The sequence below is a fragment of the Schistocerca serialis genome, chromosome 1 (assembly GCF_023864345.2).
Source record: "Schistocerca serialis cubense isolate TAMUIC-IGC-003099 chromosome 1, iqSchSeri2.2, whole genome shotgun sequence".
Taxonomy (NCBI): domain Eukaryota; kingdom Metazoa; phylum Arthropoda; class Insecta; order Orthoptera; family Acrididae; genus Schistocerca; species Schistocerca serialis.
The window spans coordinates 424,241,573-424,264,295 of NC_064638.1; the positions used below are offsets into that span (position 1 = coordinate 424,241,573).

The 22,723-nt window shown below is 44.1% G+C and overlaps 1 protein-coding gene across 2 annotated transcripts in view; it reads right to left on the reverse strand.

The window, feature by feature from the left end:
- The window catches only part of LOC126472148 (uncharacterized), a 628,043-nt gene that overhangs the window by 286,048 nt on the left and 319,272 nt on the right, over nt 1–22,723 (reverse strand). The window lies entirely within an intron of this gene.

Here is a 22,723-nt window from a genome sequence, read left to right on the forward strand (position 1 = left end):
GGGTGTGATTGTGGATCGAGGAGTAGTTGGTTCAAATGGCTCTGAGCACTACGGGGCTTAAGGTCTGTGATCATCAGTCCCCTAGAACTTAGAACTACTTAAATCTAACTAACCTAAGGGCATCACACACATCCATGCCCGAGGCAGGATTCGAACCTGCGACCGTAGCGGTCACGCGGTTCCAGACTGAAGCGCCTAGAACCGCACGGCCACACTGGCCGGCGAGGAGTAGTTGTTTTTGTTTGCTAAATGTAGTCCGCGTGCTACGGTATCTGTTGTCTCAGTCACCCTACAGCAATTACAGTCGGTCTTCTACAAACATTTGCCCATACCACGAATACAGAAATGGAAGAACAATCGTTTTCACTCGTCACCTTTTACAGAAGCCTTTTACACGTCGTGGACGCAAATTGTTTCACACCACTGCATCTACTAGATTCAAAACCTGTTTTCTGTGTACCCTCCTACAATTGTCCCATTGATTAGTACCACCTACTATTCTTGCCACGTTCACGTTACATTTCGTTATTGCCTTACATCACCTGTAAGGCTAGCAATGTGCTTTGTAAAATAATTTCCAAACATGTACTATGTAAATGACGGAAACATGGGGTTTAAGAAACGGTAAGTACTACAATATTATGTAGCAGACTGAAACTGGCAAATGAGAACAAATACGCCACGATCCAGAATTGTCAGAGGCAATGACAGTGGCACGTAAAGTGCCCTCCGCCACACACCATTGGGTGGCTTGCGGAGTGTAGATGTAGATGTAGACCTCTTGCATTCTATACCTGCGGGTCAGTGTTCTGGCCTCGCAGGCTCCGCGCCGTGCTTGATGTGTGTGTGAGGGGGAGGGGGGGGGGGGGGCGGGGGGCGACGTGCGGCTGTGGGGGAGGAGAGAGCATCTCTTGTCTGCCGGTCGCCGTCCGCGTCGCTCCATCTCGTGTGCGGACGTTACGGTTTTCTTTGAGCTAAGTACTGGCTTCCACGCCTTGCTTAGTTGAAAACCCGCGTCCCCGTTTATTAAATTATCCGTCACACGTATTTCAATAGCTCCTTTAAAAACGGAGTCCCAAAATTTGTTCGTGTTGGCCAAGACTTTCGTTTGCCGATAATTCATTGAATGTCCATTATAAACGCAGTTTGCTGCTATTGCCGCCTTGCTGGGTTAGAGTGTAGCGTTCGTGTTCTTTGCAGCTATCTTCAATACACCGGGAGCGCTCTGCAGGAGTCTCATTCCATCAGTATTACTTGACTGTGGCGCAACTTTGTTCACCGAAATATCGTGGACCTTCGACGACTGCATCCGACAGTACACCCGAGAACCTTGGAAGCAGATAATACAGAATTGCTCTTGCGCTCAACTCTGTCCTCGGAATATCCTCTCACAACCATAAGTCAGGAACGTTCACACTCGTCCGGCAATCGCCTACACGGCACCGTGTACTACACAACCGCGGTAGCCATATGGCGGCGGCTTTCACATCTACACGGCACAAGTGGCGGGTTGGGGTAGAAGGGGTCGCTTCGGCGCGGGGGGGGGGGGGGGGGGGGGGGCGTTGCATGCAGTCCGAACGGCGCACGGGCACGGGCGCCGTAGAGCTGCCGACGCTTCCGCAGCAGTGGACAGCTACCGTGACGTCAGTGCGGTGATGTGTTGGGTGGGTAATTGGACTCAGCGAACACTGGAGCTTCAGATCTCTCGAGCGCGTCGCGGCAGTCTTCATGGTAAAAACAGCGTAGACTTCTGTTAATTCGCTCTAATTTTATTCGTGTTGTTTTGTTTTCGTAACTACTTCTCGTTGGCCTCCATGTGGCTCGGGGAATATTAGTAGGCGTTGGCCGATTAATTTCTTTAGTGGAAGGACGACCTGTTTTGTACAAAAAACTCTTGAAAATTATAACAGAATTAACACAAAAAATGCGAATGGGTTGGATTGGATTGGATTGATGGGGTTACAGGGACCAAATTACAAGGTCATCAGTCCCTCCATCTCATATGCGTCAAGCTGGCAAGAGTTTTCGGGGAGGAAGGACACGGGAAAAAAAAAAAAAATCCTGATGAACCCGATTGTAACCGAAAATCAACGAAACCAAGAGAAAGAGACAAGTAAAAGTAAGAGAGAGGTAAGAGGTGAAGGTGGGCAAAATGATCCGCCCCGAAAGGAGCTGGTGGCCCCCATGACATATTACGCGATATAAGAAGCACCATCTGCACCCGATCGGTGTTTTCTCACTCTGTTACCATAAGAAAACTGGCAAAACGGACAAGTTGATAAAATCTCAAGAAAGAGAACAACGACGACGAGACAGTAAACCAATGACAGATATAAAAGAATAAAAAGAATTAAAAAGGTGGGAGGGGTAGGAGTAAGGCCGGACCATCGAGTAAGGGCAGCCATGGACCCTCTGGGTCGGAGTAGGAGACGGGACACTCCTCCAACCCCTCAAGCGGCTAGTGAGACCAATATGTCCTGCCTCACAGAGAGGCAGGCCGCTTTGACATCGTTCGCTAGCAACCGAGGCAGCGCGTCAGCAAGGTTAAGGTTTCGTCGTAAAGTGGCAAAATTGGGGCACCCCGGTAGCATGTGAGCCACCGTCAGACGCTTACCATACCGACAGTGGGGTGGATCCTCATGTAGTTGCACGTGACCAAGGATCAGTCAAGTGTGGCCAATGAAAAGATGACGAAACGGTAGGTTGCCTGCATGAAGCACAAAGGGAAGACTGTCATCGTCGTGGTCTTCTTGTCTTGCTCGCAGTTGGTTCGGAGAAACCTGGGCATCCTGGTAGCCAACTTGACCAGACTGTCAGCACGTTCATAGCCTGGGATGCCAACGCGACCTGGGGTCCAGACAATGGCGACCGACCGTCCACCGTGATGGCGGTCAGGAAGGAGATCCTGGCTAGTCACAACCAACATGTGTCGAGGATAGCCCCGGCCGATAGCCTGAATATTACTAGTGGAGTCACTGCCAATTAAGAACGTCTTGCTCGAGCAAGAAAGAACGGGATTGAGGCCTCGAGCGATAGCCACCAATTCAGCAGTAAAAACACTGCATCCGATCGGCTGGAAGCGTAGGAACTCTACCTTGCGTGTATGCGTGCGGGCAAAACCGATTTTTCCCTCGGCTATCACCCACTTGAAGAGAATTTGCTGTATGAGTCTCAAATATATATTTACAGTGAATGGAGTACGTAACAACAACCTTCCCAAAACTTATGTTTTAGAAAATTGCCAGTTCACAGAACCAGATGAATTCGAAAAGAAACGTATCTTTATGTTCCTCACATTATGTGTCGAAATTCAACTCCATACCAGTCTAGCTGCCTACAATAATTAAAGTCCAATTCAAAAGCACCTGTGTGACACGCGAAGTTATGCAAAACGAGGCAGGCTTTTAAAATATATACACAAAAAATTTAGATCTAAGTTCGAAGATATTTCAAACTTTCTCCATTTATTGGTCAACATTAAATATAAACGAACAAATTGTTTTTGAAATTTCTGAGTAATATTTTTCTTTATTCCTCTTTTCTTCTAGTAGTTAGTTACCTATTGAATCATGCTGTCCCGAGTATAAATTATTAAGACCTTGCTCTATGGTGAAATAAAATTTTTATTTCGTGTACCCGATGGCGACAGCCAGCAATCGTGTAGACTGAACAAATTTCCTGAAGAACGTTTTGTTGTGCTGTAACGAATCCTTAGCTCCCGCATGTAGTTCCTCGAATGTTGATGTATTCATTCGAACATACTGGAAGAACTCCTCACGATTACTAAGGAGCTCTTGAAACAGGACGTGAAATGCCAGTATTTGTTCCTTTTTAAATTAACTGGATGATTCCACAGTATTCTGTTTCTCCACCATTTGAAGCGACGATAAACTAAACCGCACGTTAGAATTCGTTCATTGAAGGAACTCTGCTGACCGACTGGGAAAGAAGGAAATAAAGGGAGCTACGATGCTGAAGGTATGGGAAAATTGACCGGTGAAAACCGATACGATGTTTTAGTTCTGAGTAAGCGGCATTTTTTCGTTTTCGTTGGTCTCGGATGTAACAAGTGTTTTTATTTTTCACTAATAACATTCTAAAGAAACCGAAATATCAATAATCCATAGCAGCAGTGATAAAAGTTTGTAAATAAATCTTTTATAAAGAATGAGTAATTTTTATTTGTAAAATTTGTATTGCTTTGAAATACTGCGTTATTACAGAAAATGGGAAAAGCGATCTGTACTCTTTTAATAACAGTGACGAAACAAACAAGCAACTGACACATGATGTAAGAACTGGTACAGCACTGCTGAGACAATAATGTACTTGTTACCATGTGGTGTGGCCTATTAGACGGTACGCGTGTAAGCAATATGCAAGACTTGGCCCATCCGGTCTATATGGTAGTTTCTCACTGTCGTCGTCGGACATCAGTTGTATTACAGAATGACACGATCCCTAATCTGGAAGTATTTCACGAAGTGCGGTACCAATGAAGTGCAATGCTCTACTTGCTTTAAAAGATTAAAAACGTTTCGCCCTTCAGCACTACTACTCGTAATGTCCAAATAGTGGTACGATCCCCGATTACAACATGATTTTTAGCATAGTTTCAAAAATGTAGAATCGATAGAATATTTTTTTGGTAGCTGTGAACCACTACTATCTTTCCGAGAAATGCACCGAGAGGTGAACAGATTTTCTTCTTTTTTTTATGTAATATGATATTTCGATTGAACGTATCTTGAAACTGAGAAGTTGACAGTTTTTCAATATTTATCGGTCTACATTCATTAAAAGAACTAATGGGAATAAAAAAACCGAAAGTCAATTATTTCAGAAACATGTTGTTTTGGGCGGTTTTAGCAATCGGGTTAAACTGGCGTTGAAAAGGGCCGATACATACGATAACCGCCATCGCTACGGAGTCGTTCACAACAGCAACCAGATAAATGCGGAACCAACGCGGCGCATGTCGTGTACACGACGTCGTTTAGACGACTACTGGACAAGTCTTCGGCGCAGGCGACGGCACGACAGCAGCGAGAACGCCGCCTGCCGGCCGGAGGAACCCAGAGCGCCTTCGTCGGCCAGGGCGCGCAGCGCGCCGTTTCTGGAGCCGCCCTGACAAAGCCGAGTGGCCATTATCCCATTCAAGTCCCGCTCGGGCCGTCTGCCGCTCTTCCGCCACGTGTGGCGGCGCGGCGGGGCGTATGCGACGCACGGCCGCTGCACTCACTCCGTCACTTCTCGCTGGTTGGGGACACGTGCCACGCTCGCGGACTTCGGGACGAGGTGCGCTGACATCACCGCACTCAATCCTGTCTCTACGTCACAGCTGGAATTCCTTACCTTATGCGCGATCCGCACAGCCGCAAATACCACCTTCTCCTCCGTCGAACCACGCCCACAATTTTACCTCGCCCCTGCCCGACTTGACCCTTTTTCAATTACGGCACTAGCACCTCTGGCTGTCACTTTTGTCCATAACGTGGGAGTAACGATAAATTTATGCCCCTAAAATAATATTGTTGCCCATAACAGTGCCGTCGTATCTTCAAGTCCGCCTCCGCTTCTTACGGCTATAACAACTCCGAAATCGTTATACACGGTGAACTACGGGTCGCAAGTCGCGTGACGGATGGCGTTAAATTATACAGTACACCTTAAATTAACTTGAGTGCGACCGTAAGCACTACAAAGGAAAGAACAGCAACTGGTGCTGCACCGTGGAAGGACTCCGAATCTGGCCGTAAGTAAGTGTTACAATTTAAATCAGAGCTCCAAAGCATACCAAGTGCTTAAGGCAGGAGGAACATGGCACTCCTTTTGGTGAGAATTTGTGATCTACAGTACTACAATAACACGTTTCTATTAAGACAGTGGTTTCGATACATAAATTAGACATATATTTGACAGAGAGAACCATTAAACAATTTACCTTTTGTTGCGTTCTTCTGTCGGTACCTTCCGATGCTGGTTGCGTAACAAACAAATGAAGTTAATTTTGCGCCAAACGATAGACTGGTGACAAAAATTCATAGACACAACCAAAAAATGTGCTCTATAGCACGTATCACAAATAAAGGGGAAATGGAAGCAGTTTAGTTTCAGTTATGTAAGCGGACAAAACATAGAACGTAAAAACGAACGTATGGTTTACAGTTTATTGTGGACGGTGCACTATGTGGACGTCTCTCGACAGTGAGACGGGAGCTATATTTTTGCGTTGGAAAGTAGGAACGAAGGACGATTGGGATTTAACGTCCCGTCGACAACGAGATCATTAGAGAGAGAGCACGGACTTAGACTGACGAAGAAAGTCGGGCATATTCTGGTCAAATGAACCATTCCGGCATTTGCATTAAGCGTTTTTCCGAAATCACAGAAAATCTAAATCTTGGTGTCTGGACGACGATCTGAACCGCCCACCTCCGCAACGCGAGTCCACTGTCTTTCCAATGGGACACCTCACTCACTGGGTCGTTGAGACCTGTAACACAGCACGCTGTGGGTCCCGAAGGGGCAGAGGGCAAGTTTAGCAGATATGAAAGGCAGATTACATCTGCTGACCTGTAGGCTTGAATGTACAACACACTTACTTCGTCCCCGGAAAGCCGATTGAACAGCACTCTCTCATTAAGTTAAACAAAATATCGTCGCCCCATAGAGCAGTATAATCTTACAAATATGATGTATATAATCGAATTTCGTCCGTCTGTACAATAGCTGGACGCTGACATTTCTCTGAAACAGCCACCTCCTCCGAAGTTTACGACCACTAACTGGTGATAAATTTATTCTTGAAAACTAATGAAACATGTAATCCTAAGTTCAGTAGCTTCTTAGTATATACTTAATGTTATTATGTTCAGTTGCAAGGTAAGTTACCTAGAAATACGGCGCAAATCAACGTTACATCGTCATTAATCACTCAGACGTAAAACAGTTTACATCGAACAACACTATGTCATATAAATCTGCTACTAAATAACGCAATAAGATAGCTAAACCTCGCGTTTTATTCTGCTTTTCCATTCGCCTTCCCTGACCTACAGAGGTACACTTCGTCTTTCAAAATTTACATCCAAACAAGTAATATAAATCATAGAATTTAAAAAACAATAAGTTTTCTAAGTGTAGCCCAAACACGACATCTGCTATATGCTGAAAGACGACAAATATGATTTAAGGTGACAATATGTGCGTGTGTGTTTGACGTCCTGCATCTCTTCAGATTCGTGGTAGGGTATGGTATGAAGTGAATTCTGTGGAGGTAGTGTCGGTAGCTGCAGAGCTTAAATTTCAGCCCGGCAGTGGTCATTACGAATTAAATCGTCTCTCCTTTGCCACTCGAGTTAAATTTCACATCCGCTTTTTCAGCGTTACATTGAGACACAGAATGGATTTGGTGTACCAGGTGCCCTAACTGCATATCTCTGCATGTTAAGTCGTGCTGTTGAAGATCCACGTTCTGTAGTACGTTCATAAAATCGAACAAACTTACTCCTGAGTGTAGTGCGCTAATTTACTCGTATAAACAGGGTGTTCGCAAATTCCCGTTACAAACTTATAGGACATGTAGAGGGGTGTGAGTAGATAATATTTTGAATTGGAACACATGTTCGGAAACGTTCCGCCCACTTTAAAATATGTTGGTGACGGACCAGATTTACAAATAATTGATTAGGCATGACCCAGCACATCCCTTGTTTTACAATTTCACTCATTAACAGCCAAAGAAATTGCTTTTGTACTCTTTACGGCTATCTTCCGCGTGGTGCAGTACGGCCTTTTCCAATTCGGGTGTGGGGTGTCTTCTCGGAGCAGCACAGTCACGCCTGCTGACGGTGAAGCGATGCGTAATTATGAGGAAAGGATATGCGGTCCAGACGGACGTTGTGGAGAACGGTCTTGATGAAAGCGACAAGCAGGTCTTCCATTACCGCGACTTCGTCATTCAAAAGGATCATGTACGCATTCGGGAGGACGACGGTTCAATCCCGCGTCCGGCCATCCTGATTTAGGTTTTCCGTGATTTCCCTACATCACTCCAGGCAAATGCCGGGATGGTTCCTTCAAAAGGGCACGGCCGACTTCCTTCCCCATCCTTCCCTAATCCGATGAGACCGATGACCTCGCTGTTTGGTCTCTTCCCCCAAACAAGCCAAGCCAATCCAATCCAATCCATGTACGTGTATTCTCCAAACGTGTACTCAAACATGCTGCGTAAAAGTCACAGACACGTGAATGAGGCTCGAACCAGGTCATAGAGGTAGGGCAAATGTCAAATGACGTCAGCCGATCCGACGTAACAACCTCCACCGTGACTACTCTGTTGCATACCTATCTAGCAAATATGTTTTGAAAGCCGTGTAGTACGGAAACCCACGTTAACGGATATTGGTCCCTATACAAAAATATTACGTACTCTCCTATATAATTCCCAGAAATTTGTAACGAGAATTTACGAACACCCTGTATAACACTGAGTTATTAGTTAATAAACTATCCTTCAGTTATAAAAAAAAGTACCAAATCCGACGCGTTTACTTTTTAATTATAATTTGAAAGTGGCGGTGTCTTGACTCAGAATGCTTTCACAGCAAGCAAGTTATAATACGAAAGGCATCAAAGACGAAAAGCTTTTAACCACCAACATGTCACTTCTCGTGATTAACATCGGTGGAACCAAAAACGACGCTTTTGTTGGAGATCATCAATGCGTCGGTGCTTGAAATAGCACATATTCGTAGCACAGAAGTTATAACATATAAATCATCAAATACGTGTATCAACTGCTATCGACCGAATGCAATACCGCCTTCCCTTAGTTCTTCATGTGACGGAGAAAGCGATCTTCCAGCTTCTTCCAGCTCAGTGGCCACGTTGCTCCATCATGCAAACATGTGATATTTCTGACTCAGCGTTACACGCTTGGGATTGGGTTGTGAAGTGACATTCCAGGTTTTGACGCCACAAACCTATTATCAGCTGCACGTCCACGTTCGCTTTCACGTCCCCGGTGATGGCGGCTTGCGGACGCAGTGGCTGCGCCGTGTTGTGTTTTGATCCGCTCCGTTCCAGCCAGTTCCGGGCCGTACCGCGCGGCTGGGCCGTTGTCGATAGGCGCCGTAATTGACAAATGATTTGTGCGCCCTCGACTCGGTTGCGCTGCGGGAAGGTAATTTGTGCAAGGCGGTGGCTGGCCCCGCGGCTGACGGACGGCCCGGTGTCACGCGCGTCCTCATTACGGGCCGCCCACCGGCGCTCCTGGAGGCCGATCTCAGCTGGCGGCGCCTCACCTCCTATGGCAGCAGCTCAGTGCCACTTAAGTGCCTATCTGCTCAGCAAAGCGGCAGCTTACCGCTCCGAGGAACTCTTTATTACTAGACTGAAAATTTATCAAGGTCGATACTCTCCACTCAGTTTTTCGCAAAAACTGTTCATCTTACGCAATGTGAGAACCACACAGTTATGTCTACATGGCGGTAAACTGAAACACACACACACACACGGGCGCGCGCGCGCGCTCGGAGAGAGAGAGAGAGAGAGAGAGAGTCTGGAGTCCTCCATTCGCTTGTGTTTACATAGAATTACTACATTTCTATAAATAAACAGATGGAAAGAGCATATGCAGTAACAAAAAATTATAACAAAATTACATATAAAAACGGAAAAATACATTACTACTACATGGTAGTCCAATCACAATAATACCAACCAAGTGAATGTACAGGCGCGGAATTATACACTGCTGAGCCAAAACATTGTGACTACCTGCGTCACAGCGTGTTGTTCCACTTTTCTGCGACACACATATTCGCCAAGTCCTTAATAGATTTTCGGAAGTATATAGCAGCAGATATTTACCCACAGCTCACGCAGTTCCCGTAAATTACGGGCTGGTAGTTTCTGGGCGGGAGCTGGCGCCTCATAGCGTATCGCGTGTGTTTCATCGGGTTCAGATCAGACGGATATGATTAACAAAATATCAACGTCAGTTCACTATCATGTTCCTCATACTGTTCAAATGAGTGTGAAATCTTATGGGGCTTAACTGCTAAGGTCATCAGTCCCTAAGCTTACACACTACTTAACCTAAATTATCCTAAGGACAAACAGACACACACCCATGCCCGAGGGAGAACTCGAACCTCCGCCGGGATCAGCCGCACAGTCCATGACTACAGCGCCCTGGGCCGTTCGGCTAATCCCACGCGGTTGTTCCTCATACTACCGCAGCATGATTCTGGCCTTGTTACACCGACAATTACATTCCTGATAGCCGTCGGGGAAGACATCAAGTATGAGAGGATGCAGGACATCCCCAATAATGTTCACCTAATCAACAGCTGCCATGGTGCCTTCATTAATACCACAGGACCCACGGAAGCCGATGTGAATGCCCGTGATAGCATGATATTTCCCGCACAGGCTTGCTTACGTGGCGCTGTGCATGTTTCGAGCAGCTGTTCGCTTGGAAGACGACGGAGCCGGACACGACAATCGATCTGGGGTAGTAAGAAACGTGATTCATTGTACAAAGCGACAAGCTTCCATTGATACACGGTCCAATCTCGATCATCCAGTGTCCACTGCAACCGTAACTGACGAGGTCGATTGGTCAGCATGGGAACACTTAGTAATCGTCTGGAATAGATTGCTGCGTAAGCCCCATTTTCGAACAATGTAGGTTGAATAATGTGCTCCGCAACACTTGAGCCCGCAACAGCGTTGTACCCCGTCGTCATATCTGCCACAGATCGCCGCCGAAACTGTTTTATAGAGTCGGCAAGCCGCCGACCTCCATGTTCTGTGGCGAGGTGTGAACGTCCAACACCGTATCTCGTACTCAAGGTGTCAAAATTCTTCTAACACTTTCCACAGATGCTAAAGACGGTAACACGTGAACAGCCGACAGCTTCGATGTTTCCGAGGCGCTGAGTGATAACAATCTCGCTTTTGTCGAGGTGACTTACGTCAGTGGCTTTCCCCATTTGCGGGTCGTTTCATCGCTCGAATGATTCCCCTTCCGCCTCTGCTCCGCTTATATACTATCCTTATCTGGTCATAAGGTGCTCATATTCTTTTATCTCATCTGTGTAAATTTGACAAATTAAAAATATTAGAAAAGTTTGAGGAATATTTCACTTCCAATAACTAGCTAGACATTCTGGAAATTAAGAAGCGATGATGAAATACACTAAAAACAAATAACGACGCACCACGAATAAATTATCCTAATGGGACGTACAAGTACAGACGAACAAATGATTACAATTTTAGAAAAATTCGATGTTTTATTCGAGGGGTAGAGCTTCACAAATTGAGGAAGTCGAAACGCGTTGGTCCACCTCCTGACCTTACGCAAGCAGTTATTCAGCTTGGCATTGTAACCGAATACTCTGAGCTACCGCGCCGGCAACAACTGAGCTAACGAATAATTTGTGTGAAGTTCGGCAAAACGACTATTTTTACTGAGTTGAATTTTGTTCCATGACAATATTTCCTTGTAACAGTGGAAAAGCATATCTCGGAGGTAAGTTATTGTTAACATCACTGTGCAACACATTTTTAATTTAGTTAGTGAATATGTGCATCGAGGTGATGCCAATTTTTCGGTACAATGCAACCACATTTTACACATCTTCTCATTCTCTGGAACACACGAAAACAACTTTTCGATGTTTTGTAGATGTATTTGTAAAGTATGGTACCATACACCATTTGTAACCCATTTTCCAAAACGTAACTTCGGAAACAAAACATCACTGTGAATCAGCATTACGCCAATAGGAGCAGCGAGCTAGCTATTGACGTCACAGTGATCACACGACTCGAATGGAGCGTTTTAGCGGGCTTTCAAATAATTTGAATTTCATTTCTTATTTTTATAAAGGAATACTGAAATTCAAGAGGAAGAAAAAGCATGTTAGAAGCATAAAATGACATAACTAACCATTTAAGACAATTTCAAAAAAACAGTCAAATGCCCTATCGCGAGAGGAAGCGTAGCGAGCATTTCCTTTCCTCGCAGCTCGGCTTCTAAGAACAGTTTCTAGTGATCGAACCGAACACACAGGATGTAACAATGGCCCTAAATTGCACAGTGGTTGTAGCGAAACCAATAATAGCTGTTCGTCCGTCGCTACGGTCCAGACACGAATTTATATGCTGCTGCCGTCGGAACCAAGAGCGCATGCATGGACCACAAGCTACGACGTTTGTGCTCGTATGCAGCTGACAACTGCAGCCAGCTGGGTAATCATTCAAGCTGCTGTAAGCTCGTAATTTACATAGACGACTGTGCTCGTTGGCGCCATTCCGACATGCCTTAAATCTGCACTAACTCAACATGACAGCCTAACGATCGCACTACTATTACAGCAAGTCAAACTTAATTATTGTTTAGTAAGTGGTTCATTGTCCATCCATGTCTCAGTCCTTTGAACCATCGCCTTTACTGCCTATTAGTGTTCCACGGATATATAGTGCCTTTAAGTAGTATCTTCGAAGACGTTCATTCATCTTTTTCCTATAGTATATTGTACCATAGTGACCCATAATGATGTGTTCCTGTTATTATTTAACCTATCAATAGTACGAAAAAGGTAGTGAAATGGTTAAGATACTGGGCTCTTATCGGAAGGAAGATGTTTATAGCCCTTGGCGACCTTCCCTTCTCCTCTCTCACTCTGGTGGAAAGAATTCGGCATTACCATCATTACGTTATGAATCTGCAGCTCTTAACAGTTTTCAACAGGGTTCAGATGGTAGTAGTCGGGCGAGGAGAGGGGGTCGGGGAGAGAATACGCCATGACGAACCAATTGAACACAATGTTACAACATAGTTCCATCATGACAAAGAACCAAGTAACACAAAATGTAACAAACACTGCGTAACTCATCGCCACGAAATTACGGCTTGGCAGTGGACCAGAAAATGCATGTCACATACATGCGGTGCTCTGCGCTTATTTCGCTGGCAGCCAGTCGATTATATACATTCCGAAAAGTAACGAGAAAGAAGCGGAAAGAGTTTCACTCGCCAATCTGGATCAGTATACAAACAAACAAAACAGCAAACGGTTACTGCTAGCTATTTTTGAAGTTTCACTCTTTCGACTACAAAAGCAAATATCAAATGCATTACTGCCATGTAAAGTAAGTAAGGCTGGATGTTAACCCTAAGGCTAGTTCGAACAACGTATTGTTTTACTAAGCAAGGTCCTACTGAAGGTGGTATGCCCTTTGTCTTCCTCCGGCCTTTGAACTGATTTATACAACCAGCTACAGGGGCTCTTACAGTTTTAAGATGGACTCCGAAACAAGGTACAGCTTGAAAACTGGAGTTGTCAGAATAAACACGCGATAAGTGGTAGAAAAAAAAAATTGTTGTCTTACACTTAGACACACTAAACTTGAAATCTCCGTTTTATTGCAGCGCCAAACACACCGTCGTTTTGTGCCAGTGAATTCCTGCGGTAACATTAATGGCGAACAGTCTAATTCGTCCGGTACGAACTGGTTCCCAAATAGTACAAGTAGTGTGAAGATCTTTGTCCCGAACACCATAGTGTTTAATACAATCACGATATTTCTAGATAGAAGCATGGGATCACTTACATAAAATAACATTTGCCGCACCCCAACTCATACATATTCTGTCTTTGGTGGGATGATCAGAATGACAGTAGAACTTTGTTTGGGGGGATGTGGTCTTAATCCCAGCGATTCCAATAGAATCAGTGATTCACTATAAAATTACAGTGATTATCGCGAGCTGGTGTGTGCTACATATTAAAATGGCGATTTTAAATATTATTCTGTATGTGGCTCTTGACGTACCCAAATATGAGTGTTGTGTTGGAGAATTCTATTGCCATGTGAACTTTGGCACATGGGCAATACTGAAAGTATTAGCACGACTTTTGTTGATTATTATGAATGGTAAGACGACCGAAATCACCTCGTTGCAAGACTCAGCATCAAACGATGTTAGGAGACGACAAGATAACTGTCTAGGCTGGTACAGAAATCATTCGATTAAGATAAACAGAAAAAGCAGAATACAGGAACAACGAAGACAAGACTTGCTCTTGGTGACCTTAACTTCTGCACTCTGCTTTTATTTCCCACTAATCACCTGATCCTCCGACAGGCCCAATAAAACAGCTTCGTTTCTTTTCAAATTTATGTGTAGGTCTTGCGAACAACATCTGCACCGCCAACATGCAAGAATCGTACATCATTCGATAGACAATTAATGAAAAAAGTATGAATTACATGAGAACTTGGTAGTGATTTAACTGTGAGTGTATATGAAAAGCATACTCCCGTCGAAGGTTCGAGTCCTCCCTCGGGCATGGGTGTGTGTGTTGTTCTTAGCGTAAGTTAGTTGAAGTAGTGTGTAAGTCTAGGGACCGATGACCTCACCAGTTTGGTCCCTTAGAAATTCAGACACATTTGAACATTTTATATATGAAAAGTTGCTCATAATCTGCATGAAATTCTTTTAAATGATTTATTTCTGATATCACCATCTGAGCACAACTGATGATTTATTATCGAATACTGATTTGGAACTGAATACACTTCTGTATTCTGACCAGAAGCTGCAATATGATATATAATGAACAAGGTTTTTACGCATAAAAACAGACAAGAAACATCAAACCGGAGAAAATAAAAGAGCTCAGACGGACCACTTTTCTGAAATGTCAATAAAATGGGCAAATATTAATATTAAGATATAGATTTTAATTTTTTTCTACTAAGCGATGATGTGAATACAGTAAGTTGCACATAAGGGACTATACACTCGAGGAACGAGATGTTTCTATAACATCAAAAATTGTATTCAACAGGTTATGAACACATGAAGGGCGTCCGAAGATTTATGGGTCTCACTAAACCAATACAACAAAATAATTTCAAACAGTTTTCGTTTTTTATCACAATCTCCCAGAAGAGTAACCTTTTTTTGTGGCGATGCGTCTGTTCCATTATTAACTGTGGCAAGATACTCTCCCGACTGCAGCTGCCTTTTGGTAAGAGGAAATATACTGTATGGGTATTCCGGGAAACCTAGCAGAGAGATAAGATGAATTCAATTCCCTCAGTCTTCGCACTGTAAAAATAAATTTGTTGGCAGCTGCAATCTCTCTTAAAACTCGACAAGGACAACTACCTACTGATGCCTTTTATGTACTTTAGACGTGACTTCCCTTGTACTCAACACTATTTTATATCAGAGCACCAGATGACATTCTTAATACATGACACTCTTAATACTCTGTCGTCCGGCGACAGCACAGTGGTGTCGTGTACATAGCAACGCGCAGCGGCCAGCGACAGCATTTTAGTATCTTTTGCATTCTGTTGATTTTTGTTTAGGTAACAGTAAATTACACACGTCAACAAGTTTTTTGTTAAGTACTTGTGCCCCTTCATCATGGCACACGAGAGAGACGATACGATTATTTACGATGAATGTGCGGAGCATAACTTTTTAAGCTGACAGGAACGTCTCATATGATCCGGGTGACAGACTTTCCGATCACATAAAAAAACATCAACTAATAGGCCCACATATTTCCGAAACGAATAAACAAAAACGAAGAAACTGCCATGTATGTTCCAAAAACAAAACAAAAAAGAACAACAAACTTAATGTGTAAGTCTTGTGGAGCTGCGTTACATCTTGGAGACTGTTTTGCTGGATATCATATGAAAGAGAAATACAAAGTACCAAATACAACGCAAATAAATATATGAAACAAACATATTTTGTATTTATTTAAGTATGTATATCTTCGAAATTTCAAGAAAGTAGGGGAACAGTATTGAGAACTTATAAGAACTAACAATGAGATTAGTAAAACGTAACAATTTATAATCTCCCGATAATGTCAAGAACGGCCGGCGATAAGCCAAGTAATCCGAATTAGCGTTGCTGGCGCCAAGCGAATTAATTTGTACGAAACGTGCGGACGGCAAAGTGTTAAAATATTGGCAATGGTGTTTGCCTGTTAAGACACCTGCCCGGACGGCAGCCTACTGAGGTGTGACAAAAAGATCAGACATTTACACCATGTCCTACGGCTCAGTTGGCAGGTGAGTCAATATTATATCGATATGATGAACAATGTTGAATAGCCTAAGTGACAATTATGTTTCATGTCGAGGAAAGGCGCCATAACATACAGTCAGCAGCATCTTCGACGCAGCCGCCGCCGCCGCCGCCAGTGACCACGAGCTGGCCGTTGTCCTCCGCGCGAAGGCCGCTGGACGAGAGAAGATCCTGTCGGCGCTTGTTATTGCCTTTGGCATAAATCAAGCTAATGAATGAAAATAACTGTTGAAAACTTCTGTATTAATGGAGAACTATGTTGGAAAGGGGAAAATGACACGTTTAATATCAGATCGTGTTTAAACTTGATACTAAAACATCTGTGTTAGTGTATGACTTATGATGTGAAATTATACATCGAGAATTGTGGAAGTTGACATGTTTCTCAATCAAGAATATTGATATGTTGGAATGTTGTAAAGATTTGTATGATATTTTGTAGTCTGTCGTCGTCATGTGATGATTTATTTGAGGACCGAATTTCATTGATAAATTTGGAAGCTAACTGAATATTATAAAGTCAGGCATCGATCGACGTATTGAGACTTGGCAGTAGAGATATTAGGCAATTGGTGAAATTTGGGAGAACGAAAGTAGTTTTAACAATGCCTGACATGCACAAAATTGAACCTTCTTTCTCAGCTTTCGAACTTGCAGAAAGTCAATCAAAACAATCCTTTGAGTTAAATCAATTTTCGTTGTGGCGCCCCTCTCGGAAAGAAGTATTAAGGTCAAATTTAGCACTTTCCACAATGGTCAAAAGTATTCATTATTATTAAAATAATAAAGCCTGGTTTTGCTGCCAAGTCTGTATCTCTTCAAACAACTAAATCGATTTTATTTATGATTCGGAGTCAGATCTATCAAGAGATTAGGAAGCCGTTACAGGCCGCTGGTTATGAGCAGTTGCGATTAAGCATCTCAGTTTCCCAGCCGTTCCACGCGTGATGCAGACGACTGCACACAATGATCCGGCCCGTAGGCAGGTCTGCGGTATATTTAGCAAGTAATCGGCCAGTGGGTCAGGCGAAGCCGTAGGACGCGGTGTGACGCAACCGGCGGCGGACGTATAACGCGTTTGCTCGCGGCCTGGCTCGGCAAAGGCGGGCAGGGAAGCGCCCGAGCGTGGCGGTCCCAGCGCCTGCGCGGGCGGTGGCGAAAGTGTAGCTGTGGCGCGTGTCAGCAACGCGAACCGCCACTGTGTGTCGGTCTCATCACACAAGCCACAGGGCAAAAAAGAAAATATATTTCTTCGTACTAATGGAATGTTACGCCATAACGCACCTCTGTTTTAAGCCCCAAAAGCAACTGGGGTAACACGTGCAACGCGGCTCTGTAACGGCTACTGTACTCGACTGTTACGAGAGCTCAAGAACGGTCTTTTCAGAATATCTGTTCAAGGAACTGGGAAATAATGCTTGGCAATACAACTGTTCTTCAATCGAATCAACAGTACAGTTCATGCAATCAATATTTCGTCCGAACAAGGCTCTGAAGACCCATCGTTACCGACCTACCACCGTGTCATCCTCAGACGATAGGCGTTACTGGATGCGGATATGGAGGGGCATGTAGTCAGCACGCCCCTCTCCCGGTCGTTGTCAGTTTTTGTGGCGGGAGCCGCTACTTCTCAGTCAAGTAGCTCTTCAATTGGCTGGCAAGGCCCGAGTGCATCCCGCTTGCCAGCAGAGTTCGCCATCCAAGTGCGAACCAATCCCGACAGCGCTTAACTTTAATGATCTGACGGGAACCGGTATGACCAGGGCGGCAAGAGCGTGGTGCAATCAATATTAGAAATAAGAATAACTTTCATAAAGATTTAAAGTCACTTACTTTGCCCCAGAAAGGTGTCTTTTGTTCAGCAATACACATTTTCACTAACTCGCTAGCAGCCACAAAAAGTTTAGCTACAAATAAAGGTTGGTTTGAGAGATTTTACAGCTGGTCAATTCCTTCTTTTACAGTGACGAATTTCTTTGTAGAAGCGAAGCTTGTATCGCACATATTATTAACAATATCAAATAAATTGAGTCTAACGCAGAATCTAAATTCCGCAATACTTTACCGCAGTAATGCGATCCGTGTAAATAAGTGAAGTAGTCCGATTCTCTGTTCAACGATTCGTGGCAATAATAGCCGAAGAATTTCATATGAACCTAACGTATCGCACATATACATTTCTGGCAAGGTGGCTGTTTATATGTAAAATCAGTACGTGGGTCAAAATCATCTATTCATTCTCTCAGTGACCACATCATCTATTCCTTCTCTCAGTGACCACACCGGCACCGAAACGAAAGACAACACAGAGAAGGCCGAAATACTGAATTCGGTCTTCCGAAGTTGTTTCACTGCGGAAGATCGTAACACTGTCCCTCGTGCGAACGTAGAAATGGAAGATATTGAGATAACCGATCGCGGAATTAAAAAGCAGCTACAATCGCTTAGTAGTGGAAAGACTTCAGGACCAGATGAGATACCTATAAGATTCTATAGAGATTATGCGAAAGAATTTGCTCCCTTCTAGCAGTAATTTATCTTAGATCGCTTGAGGAACAAAAGGTACCTAACGATTAGAAAAAAGCACAAGACATTCCCGTTTTTAAGAAAGGCCGTAAGACAGATCCACACAATTATAGACCTATATCGTTGACGTCAATCTGTTGTATAATTACGGTACATGTTTTATGCTTGACGTTCTTGGAAAATGAACAGCTCCTCTATAAAAATCAATATGGATTCCGCAAACAGAGATCTTGCGAAACTCAGCTCGCTCTGTCCTCCGTGAGATCCTCAGCGCAGTGGACAACGGCAATCAGGCTGATGCAGGGTTCCTTGATTTCAGTACGGCATTTTACACCGTCCCCCATTGACGCTTAATGAAAAAAAGAAAATCGAGCTTATAGAGTATCGCAGCCGACCTGCGATTTGATTCAATACTTTCTTCCAGATAGAACTCAACACGTCGCTTTTAACGGAACTAAATAGACAGATGTAAAGGTAAAAATCCGGAGTACCACAGGGAAGTGTGATCGGACCGTTGCTATTCACTATAAATATATATAAATGACCTGGTAGAAAGCGGGGGATGCTCTTTATGGCTATTCGCAGGTCATGCAGTTGTTTATACCAAAGTAGCAACGCCAGAAGATAGTGAGAATTTGCAGAACGACCTGCAGAGAATTGATGAATCGCGCAGGCTCTGGCATTTGGCCCTGAACGTAAATACATGTAACACATTGCGCATACATAGGAAAAGAAATCCATTACTGTACAGCTATACTATTGAGGACAAACAGACTGAGATAGTGTCTGCTGTAAAATATCTAGGCGTAACTATCCAGAGCGACCTTAAGTGGAATGGCCATATAAAAGAGATAGTGGGAAAAGCAGACACAGGACTCAGATTCATCGGAAGAATCTTAAGGAAATGTAACTCATCCACGAAATAAATGGCTTATAAGGCACTTGTTCACCCGATTCTTGAGTACTGCTCATCTATCTGGGATCCCTATCAGATAGGACTGATAGAGGAGATAGAGCAGATCCAACGAAGAGCGGCGCGTTTCATCACGGGATCGTTTAGCTGGTGAGAGAGCGTTACGGAGATGCTAAACAAACTCCACTGGCAGATGTTACAAGAGAGACGTTGTGCATCACTGAGATTTACTACTAAAAATTCGGGACTGCACTTTCCAGGAGGAGTCGGACAACATATTACTTCCCCCCAAATACATCACGGGTATTGACCACGAGGAAAAAATTCGAGAAGTTAGAGCCAATCCAGAGGCTTACTGACAATCATTCTTCCCACGCACTATTCGCGAGTAGAACAGGGTTGGAGTGATCAGATAGTGGTACCGAAAGTACCCTCCGCCACACACCATTAGGTGGCTTGAGGAGTATGATGTAGATGCAGACGAATGGCTGGTGTCTGTTCTTTCGGACATGTCCAAAAGAACAGACACCACGCATTCATATAACTGATTCCCCATATGGGCGTCCGTCCTCCAGCGGGAATTTCCGAGTAGCGAGCATGGAGGAAATGGACGGGGACTGCGGATGGGTGGATCTCGGTGGGAATGTGGATCGGCCGTGAGGCGTGCCGAGATAGTCCCCGCAGCTGCGATGAACACTGTCCCGGATGGTGCAGTGGTTAACGCCACTGCTCAGTAAGCAGGAGATTCTGGTCTCGTGTACCGTTCCGGCACACATTTTCATTTGCTGCCGCTGATTCCGCGTAATGTCTCGATGTAGCTGACATCAGTAAGTCCTTTCCTTTCCTTTCCTTTCCTTTCCTTTCGTTCCCTTCCCCTCTCGACCTTCACTTACATATAAAGACTGTTGTCACCTCTTGAATGAAAATATGTTTGAAATTTTAGGCTTATTCCACATCCGTGACCGCCATTTCACTAAGGATTTGCTGAAGGAATTTCAGCACATCTCTTTCTTTATAAATATGTAAATTTACTTTTGTTTTATCACTTGTTCTCCATCAGGGGTGCACAGACCACGGCCCATTGATCTGATGGCAGCTAGTCTCTTACTCTTTGTTCTTGTGATTTTTTAAAAATATGTAATTATCTTTCATCCCTTCCCTGAAAATGCACTAGAAGCAATGTAGTTGCAACTCACTGACATGGTAAACGACGAGAAACTGCGAATTAAATTCAATGAAACAAATCTGTTTTATTTCTATCATTAAGTCGACAGAAACAATTATATGTTATCAGTAGATAATACTTTAAAATGCGCTAGCGGTTTTTAGCCTTTTTTGATCTCCTTACGTATGTGAATTATTTTTTCCGTAATGGATACCAACAAAATGCAAAATAGGAACCGCTTGATGACTGACAATTTAGAGTTAGTTTTGCGCTTGTACATGGCAAAAATTGAAGTAAACATCAAAGTAACTGTGAAATCAATGGAGTATATTTTTCAAATGAAACAATGTAACTGATGTTTCTGTATAAACATACTGCTGTAATTATATCTGCTAAATAAAACGAATATTTGTGAAACAAATGACTAAACTAATTATGTCCTTTTCCTTGCAGCCCCTTAGTAATCACAGTGCGGCCAGAGGTACCATCAAGCCTGTACACCCTTGTTCTGTATCTCTCCAGTCTAATATAATCTACTCTGGGAAAAGTTCTGGACTTGTGAGTTGTAGTGCAAACACTCCCTACACAAAAATTCCAACAGTTGCGCGTCGCTTCAAGTAGACTATGTACACCACTGGCCATTAAAATTGCTACACCTAGAAGAAATGCAGACGATAAACAGGTATTCACTGGACAAATATATTATACTTGAACTGACATGTGATTACATTTTCACGTAATTTGGGTGCATAGATCCTGAGAAATCAGTACCCAGAACAACCACCTCTGGCCGTAATAACGACCTCGATAAGCCTGGGCATTGAGTCAAACAGATCTTGGATGGCGTGTACAGGTACAGCTGCCCATGCAGCTTCAACACGATGCTACAGTTCATCAAGAGTAGTGACTGGCGTATTGTGACGAGCCAGTTGCTCGGTCACTATTGACCAGACGTTTTCAATTGGTGAGAGATCTGGAGAATGTGCTGGCCAGGGTAGTAGTCGAACATTTTCTGTATCCAGAAAGGCCCGTACAGGACCTGCAACATGCGGTCGTGCATTATCCTGCTGAAATGTAGGGTTTCGCAGGGATCGAATGAAGGGTAGAGCCACGGGTCGTAACACATCTGAAATGTAACGTCCACTGTTCAAAGCGCCGTTAACGCGAACAAGAGGTGACCGAGACGTGTAACCAATGGCATCCCAAACCATCACGCCGGGTGATACGCCAGTATGGCGATGACGAATACACGCTTCCAATGTGCGTTCACCGCGATGTCGCCAAACACGGATGCGACCACCATGATGCTGTAAACAGAACCTGGATTCATCCGAAAAAATGATGTTTTGCCATTCGTGCAACCAAGGTTCGTCGTTGAGTACACTATCGCAGGCGCTCCTCTCTGTGATGCAGCTTCAAGGGTAACCGCAGCCATGGTCTCCGAGCTGATAGTCCATGCTGCTGCAAACGTCGTCGAACTGTTCGTGCAGATGGTTGTTGTCCTGCAAACGTCCCCATCTGTTGACTCAGGAATCGAGACGTGGCTGCACGATCTGTTACAGCCATGCAGGTAAGATGCCTGTCATCTCGACTGCTAGTGATACGATGCCGTTGGGATCCAGCACGGCGTTCCATATTACCCTCCTGAACCCACCGATTCCATATTCTGCTAACAGTCATTGGATATCGACCAACGCGAACAGCAATGTCTCGATACGATAAACTGTAATCGCGATAGGCTACAATCCGACCTTTATCAAACTCGGAAACGTGATGGTACGCATTTCTCCTCCTTACACGAGGCATCGCAACAACGTTTCACCAGGTAACGCCGGTCAACTGCTGTTTGTGTATGAGAAATCGGTTGGAAACTTCCCTCATGTCAGCACGTTGAGGATGTCACCACCGGCGCCAACCTTGTGTGAATGCTCTGAAAAGCCAAATCATTTGCATATCACAGCATCTTCTTCCTGTCGGTTAA